Source organism: Lissotriton helveticus, chromosome 3_1 (assembly GCF_964261635.1).
Source record: "Lissotriton helveticus chromosome 3_1, aLisHel1.1, whole genome shotgun sequence".
Lineage (NCBI taxonomy): Eukaryota > Metazoa > Chordata > Amphibia > Caudata > Salamandridae > Lissotriton > Lissotriton helveticus.
In genome coordinates this window covers 451,518,730-451,528,805 of record NC_136061.1, presented here as the reverse complement: position 1 = coordinate 451,528,805, position 10,076 = coordinate 451,518,730, and positions in this window count along the sequence as shown.

Genomic DNA, 10,076 nt, shown 5'->3' with positions numbered 1-10,076 from the left:
AGTTTGCTACCTGACAAACAAACTGCAACCTACACTGAACTTTTGTCAGTGATTAAAAACAAAACATCAAACAAAAGTCTTAGTAAAATTATTATTGATTTCGAATTTGCAATGATTAATGTTATTACCAAAACGTACACGGATACCCAAATTCAGGGATGTTTTTTCCATTTTTCCCAGGCTTTTTGGCTTAAATTACAAAAAACATCCCTGGTTGCAGGATAGTGAACTACAATATGAACTTAAAAAACCTAACAGCTCTTTGCTTTGTTCCTCCTGAAAGTGTAGACGAGTACTACACTGCAATTACAGAATCTGAATTTTTTACTGAAAACAAAAAAAAATTGGCACCCTTACTAAATTATTTTGAGGACACATGGATTGGGCATCTAAGCAGGTCGGGTCGCAGGAGGAAGCCATGTTTCCATGTGGAGTGGTGGAACTGCTACACGAGCTGCTTGGAAGGAGAAGCAAAGGCAAACAATGCCATAGAGGGATGGCATAACTCCTTCAACCATACAATTGGTAAACCTCACCCCAACTTTTATCATTGTTTGGAAACTTTGAAGAAGGAGCAAAGTTTTCAAGAAATTAGAATGTCCCAAACATTAACAGGTAGTCTAAACCCACACATCTCCAAAAAAATCAAAGGAAATGTCAGAGAGACTTTTGGCTATTTTACAACAATTTTAGTTGTGCGTGCCTTTAGACTACCTTGATAATGTTGCTAACATACTGCATTTTTAACTATAAAAACAACTTTACTTTCCTGCTTTGCCCTAAATTCACCATACATTCAATTACAGTTGGCTTTTTTCTAAAACATTTTTCAAAATTTAAATGTCGGGTCACCTTACCTTTAGATGTCTTCTATCTTCCTGTGAATCCATTCTTATGTTTAATCCACCAAGAAACTCACTCCAGTGTTTCAAAACTTGTTTTCCATTCTTTTTTTCAGTTAAACAATTCCCAAAAATCCGATTTTTGTTTAAAATAAAAACCCTCCAAGTTCAAAAAATCCATTCCAAATGTGTAATATCCAAACAGTTGAAGATCGAATACCAATTTTCCATCAAAGAATCCAGAACCCAAGTCTTCTTTTTTCTTCTTTATCCAATAGCGATCTCCAATCCCAAAATCAATTCATCTCCAAAGTTTTGACCAATAAATCCATGATCCTTCTTCTTTTTTCTTATCCCGATTCAAAAGAGGCAAAAACATCCTTCTAAAAAATCCATCATTGTAAAGTACTTCTCCAAGAATCATTTTCAAAATTCCATTTCCAAAAAAAACAACTCCTTCAAAATCCAAAATCCGGGTCCTCAATCTTCTTTTACATAAACAATGCTTACACATTTGCAAACTTTTCAAATGAACATATTTAAACTTTACTTAATTATAATACACTTTTAATACTCCAAACAGGTGACCCGACAACGAAATACACTAGCTACATGATCGGCAACATGATGAAAAACTGTAAACTATGTTAATATTAACACATGCAACCTCTCCTTATTCTCACTTTACAATATATATAGTCCTATACTTTTTTTTTACAATAAATAAAGTTATAAATGATTCCTACCTGAGCGCAGATCTGCTTCCTGCTGCTTTGTCCAACGACGCTCTCCAAAATGGCCGCAAGCTTCACGTTTACGCGTCTACGTCATCTGGAGTAACAAACAACAAAAAAGGACAAATTAATAATGTTATGTATTATTTTACATTAATGTTATGTTAAACAAATTTTTAACATATAATGTACAAAAAATATAATAACATTTAATAAATTATTCCTTATTAAAAAATATATTTATTTAATAAATATATATAAAAACCATTATGCATTCTGTCTTTTAATATATTTAAAAATGTTAACTCTACTTTTAATATGTATGTACTGCTATCATAATTAATATAATAATGTTCTTACCTCTAATCTTGTTCCATTTATTTCTGGTCTGTTCCGCATCCAGTTACAAATGAACTTATAAATGTGAACCGCAGCAAACATACACGTTACTATGGAAATAAATGAAGGACAATACAACCCATTGATCTCAATGTTAAAGCGTGGGATTTTTAAAAAAATACATACTTTCTCAATTACTATTACTATTGTTGTTTAAATTTGTATTTTTTAAAACGATACTCTTAATTAATATTAAATAAAATATAAATACATTTTAAAATTACTTTTTTTGGTTAAATATTATTACATTTATAATATTTAAAAAAAAGTAATTTTTAAATTACTATTAATATTATACTTGAGTATTAATACTAGAGTAATATTTTACATTACTTGTATATTAATAATTGATCAATTAAAAAAAACAATGTTTTTAAAACTGTATTAATAACCATAATATTTTCTAAACAATATTTTTTTTTTTAGCATAACAATTTTTTTTATTAATAAACCTTTCTTTTTTTAAATGTATATACTTTTAAACTTAACTTAATATTAATTTTATTTCTTTATATATTTATAATTACATTTCTACTAATATTTTAAATGTTTAAAAATGAATACTTGAGTAATTTTCAAAAACTAAATACATGTTAAATATAATTAATATAAATATTATTTGTAAAGTATTAACTTATTATTACTAGAGTATTTTTTTAATACTTGTATAATAATACTTGAGAATTTAACAAATATAAATAAATTAAAAATATAATTAACATGCATAATTTTTTTAATGATTAATTAATAATTAATCCATAAAAAAATTCATTAATTTATTAAATATCCAAAATTATACTTAATCTAAAAATACATAATTTTTTTAAATTATTAACTTAATAATACTAGAGTGTTTTTTAAGAATACTTGTATATTAATGCTTGAGTAATTTACAAATATAAATAAATAAAAAATATAATTAATATACATAATTTATTACATTTCTAATATTTTTATTAATAAATAATAAATAAATAAATACATAAATAATTTATTAAATATCAAAAATGATACTTATACTTAATGAATAAGAAAAATAAAAATACTTACGTTGTAATAGCACCTGCGTTGTAATAGCACCTGCGTTGTAATAGCATGCGTTGTAATAGCATGCGTTGTAAAGGCACCTGCGTTGTAATAGTTGCGTTGTAATAGCACTGCGTTGTAATAGTTGCGTTGTAATGGATGTTTCCCACCACATCAATGCGTTGCAGGAATAAATAGGACCAATTTTAAGTACCATACTATAGGGCTAGAGAGTCGGAGAGGAGGAGATGGAGAGCTGTTAGCAAGAAGCTAAAGGGATATGTGAACAGAGATCCATGAATGAAGGACTCATCTTAGATCACGAGGTTCATTACTTTCTGATAGGGAGACAACAGAAAGGCATGCTCCCTATGTATCACAATGAGATGCCCTGACTGGATACAAGAGTGACTACTTGTTAGTGAGCCTCTTGAACTGAACAACAAGCGGTAGGGCTTCTAGCCACCGACGATGAAAAATCCTTTATTTGTACTAGAAAACGTCTTACACATATAGTAAAATTGGGCTCTGGAGGATTCGAATTACAACAAATGTTCAAGTCTTGGACTGAGAGAGAACTAGAAGACTTTGCACCATGTAGCAAGTTTTGACATGAAAGGTACATCACATTTTTTAAGTCTTAAACTAAGAGCGAACTAAACGTTTCTGCACCATGTAGGTATTTTTGGCACCAAAGTCTATGCGCCGGTGATGTGTGCTCAGAATGTTTAAAGTCTTAGATTCAGATAAGATTAGAATGTGTTGTGCAATGTATGAATTTCGGGTACCGGAGTTCATTTGCCAATCATGTGTGCTTAATACCCTTATCATCTCCTTAATAATAAAGAATATTATTGTGGCCAACGTCATTTTAGGTTGCAAGAGGACACGCTTTTACATAATTAAGGTTTTAGAGGTTAGAATGAAACTAAGGGGCAGTTTGTTTAATGTTTTTATATATAAGTAGTAAAATTGCGTTTGGAGGATTGAAATAAAAAAATTAATATGTCTTGAATTGAGAGGGTATGAAAAAGTTTTTGAGCACAAGGTTTAAATAAGAATAAGATACAAGTGTTCCCTCATGGCACTTTTCTGTAGTATAAACTTTGATGTATATAGTAATGGCTGACATGAGGTACTATGTAGTTGCCTGAAAGAACATCGTAATAGTTATGATGTAGATTAGAGAAAGTGAAAAACACTATGATAACAGAACCGCAGGGAACAGAAATATCGAACATGAATAGCGCAGTTTTGGCGCTTGATCAGTGAGTATTATGCGCATGCCACACAATGGTTTAGATATTTTGGTGTAGATGGAGGAGGCATTGTGTCTTGACGCAGACGCAGGGGAGATTTGGGTCAGCGGCCTAGCAGCTGAGCATCGAAAAGGGAGACTTGGTACTCACTGCTGGCAAGTGGAAAAGTTGTGAGAAATGGACTGTTCACTCAGGCGCAGTAGAGTATTAGGTTAGCTGTCTAGTTGCTACATTTGACCACAGTGTGAGGGTATTTAAGACTGTCTCTGAAACACATGCACACATGCATCTTGGCAATATTTTGGAAGATGCCACAATTGCTTGAACACATTTTGGATGGACAAACACTTGTGAATAGTTGGGGAGTTTTAGCAATGTAATGGTCAAACAACCAAATGCTTTAGGAGATATAAGAGCTTGTTTGGGGAACTACATGCGTAAACAATGTTTCTTGGGAGTGTAATAATGTAAGTGAGTCGCAGTGTTTTGTCTTCGTAATACTTTATTGTTGCAGATCATGCCACATCGTACAAACAGCTAGGTGGCCAGCTCAAGATGTACTTAAACATGTAGTTGTCGTAGACCGATAATCAACCGATAACGTGGTGGAGTCTTTGAGATAGGGGCCCCAATGCACATTATTGAAGCATTGCCACTAGTGGGGAGACTAATGTAATATTGGGCTGACTGTAGATCTATAGTCGTAAGCTCAAACAGGCCGGAGTCTTTGATGCCGACAAGCGTTTAGTTACAAAACATGAAAATGGAGATGATCTGAATGTTGACATGTGCAAATGGGAATCTTTGGTGTTCTAGGTGACCCTCCTGTTTCAACAACGGCCACATAAAATGTTAGAACGAATAATAGCATGATACACAGTTTATTGCTTTGGCCAGTTTTAGTGCATTGTCGATTGTCGCATTTATGTGAGATAAATGTTTGCTCTCCTTCTCCCCTGTTTTCATGTAGCTCTATACAAATGGATGTATGCCGAGGGAGGAAATAATCCTTTCATCAAGAAATTGAAGAATAATCTGCAATAATTGGGATATGTTTGGAGTTATGTGCATATTTAGATGCCCTCGGGCAATTTCTGAGTTAACCTTTTGAATTACCTAAGGCTCACTAGCTTCTTATGCACTGGGGCGATTCTTGAGTTAACGTTTGCCTGACCTATGGCTCACTAGCTTCTCTTTCAAGTGGTCGTCCATTTATTAATGAGGGTCATAATAACAGTATACATTTGATCCTTGACTTGAATCTTGAAGTAGATAGGGACCCACACTCATTTCATTGGTTGTATCTAGATGTTAGTCAGAGTCACTCTCCTAATTTTAGTTATTTATTGTGTATCTTTGCCTCTTTGGTTTACAAAAAGTGTGCACTAAAGCCACATATGAATCACAAAGAAGCGTAAAATAAACTTTGCTTCATGTATTAGGAGTGAGCGTGTGATGTTTTGGGTAAGTGAGAATCAATGGCTATGTAGCTTAGTGATATCATTACAGTCTCAGGGTGAAGTGTAGGGCTGATAGCCGTGCGTTCCTGCATACAGGTGCAGCGCCTCCATTTTCTTGCCCACATTATGTTATGGTGGGCAATATAGTGGTATTGTTTCTCTCTGCCTCTGTTTGTTTCACCTTTTGGATCAATTATATCCTTGCAGACACATATTGAATGCCCCTTTGGTTAATTAACCTGGCAAGACAGCTATGGTCAGGAAGGTTTAAAAAGAAAAAAACTATGTACATACACATGCATGAAATAGATGCGTGCCCATACTAGAGATTTATGTAATTCAACGAGGCCTGTAGTAATTTCTTGAGCTTTGTGTGGAATAGGATATGAATAAAAGCTAATAATGAAAGCTATATTCCACATGCTCTATGAGCTTTGTGTAATAAAGATGTGTATAATAATCAATACTATATAAACTCTCTGAGCTTTCTATAACAATGATGTGGATAATATATCAAGAGTACACTCTATGAATGCAAGACGTCAATAAAATGAGTAGAGAATCGGGTTGTGGGTCTTGATAACAGGATAACTGTACAAAATGTCAGTACGGTAATAAATAATGTATGGCAAAATAAGTATTTCCCAATCTGTCAAGAAATTAAAATAACAATATTATGTAAGAAATGTACAAATGAAAATTAGCAATGGTATATTGCACAAATCTATACACATTACACATTTGTAAATTACTGTTCTGCCACAGAATTATTTGTGTATAGAGTGAATATATATTTAATTTATGGTGTCTGTGTAAGTTAGTAATGTAAGACATGTTTGTCTATGCTTGTTGCCCTGAAGAAACCCATAACTGGGCGAAATGCATTGACTGCGCAGAATTGCCTCATTAAATTAGAAGACTCTTAATAAAGAATTTTAAAAAACAGCGAGAAGACTTCTGTGTAGGAAGGTGGAATCTGACTATATGGTTACCATAACTTTTCTCCTGGTGTTTTGCTGGTTTTCAACTTATTTGGCCTGGGACCCTGCTATTCAGGGCCCCAGACTATCTGCTTTCTCTATAAAATGGACTCCATGTACTTTAGGTACATATCAGATTGGTTACTGGGTCACTCTTGTGAGACCCAGGTACCCAGGTACGATAGGTACCATAGGTACCCAGGGCATAGGTGCACCCTAGGCCTACCAGGAGCTGCATCATGTATTGTGCCACCCCTGGTTTGCCTTCCAAACTGACACCACAGGTCTGCTCACACAGCCTGGGTAAGGTGGTGTAATCACCCCTTACTTAGATATAGTATACCTATATCTACCTTTATATATAGACACATATACACCTATAAGCCACTCCTATGGTAGGCCTCGACAATCCTGGAGGCAGAGGGCTTGGTTTTATGTGAGAGGGGGCTCTGGCATATGCTGAGCCCCTCTGCAGCTTTCAGAACCATCTCCTTATAGCTGTTCTATAATATAGCCATACCATATACTATTAAGTGCATTATAATCCACGCGGTTAATGCTAACTTTGGTTTGTCTTCATCAAAACATGTTGTGTAAGGTGTCAAACACTTTGTAATACTAACCACCGCCAGTTCTGGCGGCGGGGGTAGCATTCCACCCTTCTAGAGGGAAAAGACATGTAAGTTACTGCTTTACCCGGTTAAAGTTAAACAAAGCCTCAGCATCACAAAATGAATGGTGCTGCCACATACACGAGTCTGACCTCCTGTTGCTGGGGGAAACACCAGCAAGGGTGGCCTGGACAATAGGTTTCCTGTCCAGGGAGGTGTCAGCACCTCCCCAGACAGGGGTTTGTGTATTGGGGCAGCGAGGGCTGCATTCAGTGATTACATCTAGACACTGCCTGGGGCACACAAGGTGCTCCATGCATAGCCCGGTTCAAACCAGTTGCTGAGGCAGTCAAGCCCCAGCTCTGGTGCGAAACTGGACAAAGGGAAACCACCCCCTTCTCAGGTCCACCCATAGGAGGGACCTAGTCAGGTAATCCAGCCCCCTTTCTTAGTATAAGTATAGGAGCTATGTCCCTGGGACTTTAGATTATCCTGGACGTATCTTTGAAAGACATTTCTTGGACCTTTGACATCCCATTCTGACTGGAAGATGGAAGACATCTCCCTTGTGGTCAAGGAGTGACCACCCTGTGCAAACAGGCACCAACAGCAACTTTGCCGGTCTGCAGTTTCAAGGCTCCCGTCTGGAATCTGACAACTCTGCGACACTAAACTAGACTTTTAGACTTCACTGACCCCAACCCACACCCACAGCAAAGCTGAGAGCCATGGCCGACACAAGATACGTGGGACCGGACATCTTGGACAGCCTGCATTTTGCTACTTGCACTCCTTTCCTCAAGCCTCAGTAAGTTGTACATTGGGGTACGAGAAGCCCTAGCCCCGAGCACTATTTTCACTGACATTCAGGCCCCCTCACTCCACGAGTGTCCCGTGTTACCACATTTGCATTTAAGCTTGATGCATCTTCCCAGTTCCTTGCCCATTGGCTAGTGAGCCCCTTGAATATGCCATCTTGAATCTAACTTATGATCCTGATTGCTCCAGGCTTGCTTCAGCTTTCCTAAAAAGGAGAAGTGCCACAGACCTTGCTGGTTTGCAACAGAGCCAATATTGACATCCTGCATGGGTTGTGGTTGCCAAGGCTTGTTGGATCCAACCTGGATACTGATGCTGCAGTCATCTAGACCCATTGTGGTACAGCTCAAATCCAGCTCTTGGTCATCATCGATGCCTCTTGGACCTCGTAGCTGAAGAGACAAACTCACCTTCTTCACCTTAAAGCACCTGACATCGTCTGGTTCCTTCCTGGTTCCTTCCTGGTCACTGGCTAGTGACCCAGACTCTGTCCCCTCTGCTTTCAGGTTCTTCACATCACTGATCCACCCTTGAATCCACCCGGACACTTTTCCTCTGGTCGCCTGCAGCACTTCTTTGCAGCTCTCCATAAAAAACGATGACGAAACCCGACACGAAAAGACACCTATGCACCCAGCTTCCCTGGGTGAGGTAACACGAGTACTCTGGTGCTCCCAAAGGGTCTTGACTCTCGAAGTGTTCTAGTTTAAAAGGGTTCCATCCTAGTCCATCCAGAAGTGTCCTTAAATTGTAACTTTGTATCTTTTACGATCTCAATAGAAAGTCAAAGGGAACCCGTGCCTGTGTTTAGACACTGCACGCGTCTCCTGTGGGCCTCCTACTTCCTAACCTTTGGTTCTTTAGTGTAGCCCCAGCGTTCCACAGGCCCCAGGCCTGCTTTCTAACTCTCACATGGTACCATTACCACTTTCTTAGTATATGGTTTGTGAGGCCCATGGGGCATAACGTATACTGTGCAACTTATCGTATATTAACTGTGTGACTTGTATTGTATTTTTACCTCTGACCTCATAAAGAGTGCAGAGGGGTTGTGTTTAGATTAAATACATATATATTTGATATATACCTTGTGTGGTGTCCTTTCATTTGGTATTCAAGCGATTATATATGGTAAAACAACTTGCTTAACTCGCCTACTGAAGTCTTAGCCTGAAGACTGCTGGTTCATGCTACCACTAGGATAGCTTTCTATAAGGTTGTCTTTACAACCACCATCACTAAGGGTCGATTAGACTGGTGCAAGGTGCCCACTAGAACTAGTGGACATCATATGCCAGGCTAACTTCTCACACTCTCTATCTATCAGATTGGTTATATTTATGTTCTTGTGTAAATATTGCCTCTCTACTATGTCCAAATATGATTAATTATTAGCTTAATGGGTGGCTAGCCAATTAAGGTGGGCAACAACTAATCTATATCGAGAAGACATAATACACATGCTGGTGCGGCAAATGGGTCTCCAGTCTGCCAATACTTGTTCGTTCTCTTAGATAAAATCAATGAGTTAGTGGGCTATATATTTATATCATATCTGTACAAAGACTGAGACCACAATACTACCACCATGACACAACAAAGAAAAGAATACCTGATATTATAACAAAAACTAGCAATAGTAACTTGTTCTGAGCAATGGGGAGCTATTAAATTAAAACTAAAGTTATGAAATCCTTGTGACAGAAGCAGTGGACACATGGTCAGCAGTGGAGTCTATAAGGTTGAGCATTTACACAGCACAAGGCCTGAATGATGATGCTGATGAATTATGTTCTATATCTAAATCCCTTTTATGTGCTGGTGGGTAATTGGGGCAGGTCTGGGCTATTGCTTAGGTAATAGAAGATCCCACAGTGAGCTGGTGTCGCTTTCCCCACATCCGCCCCACCACGTGTGTGTTCCATTTATGGTGTAAATGAAGTCAC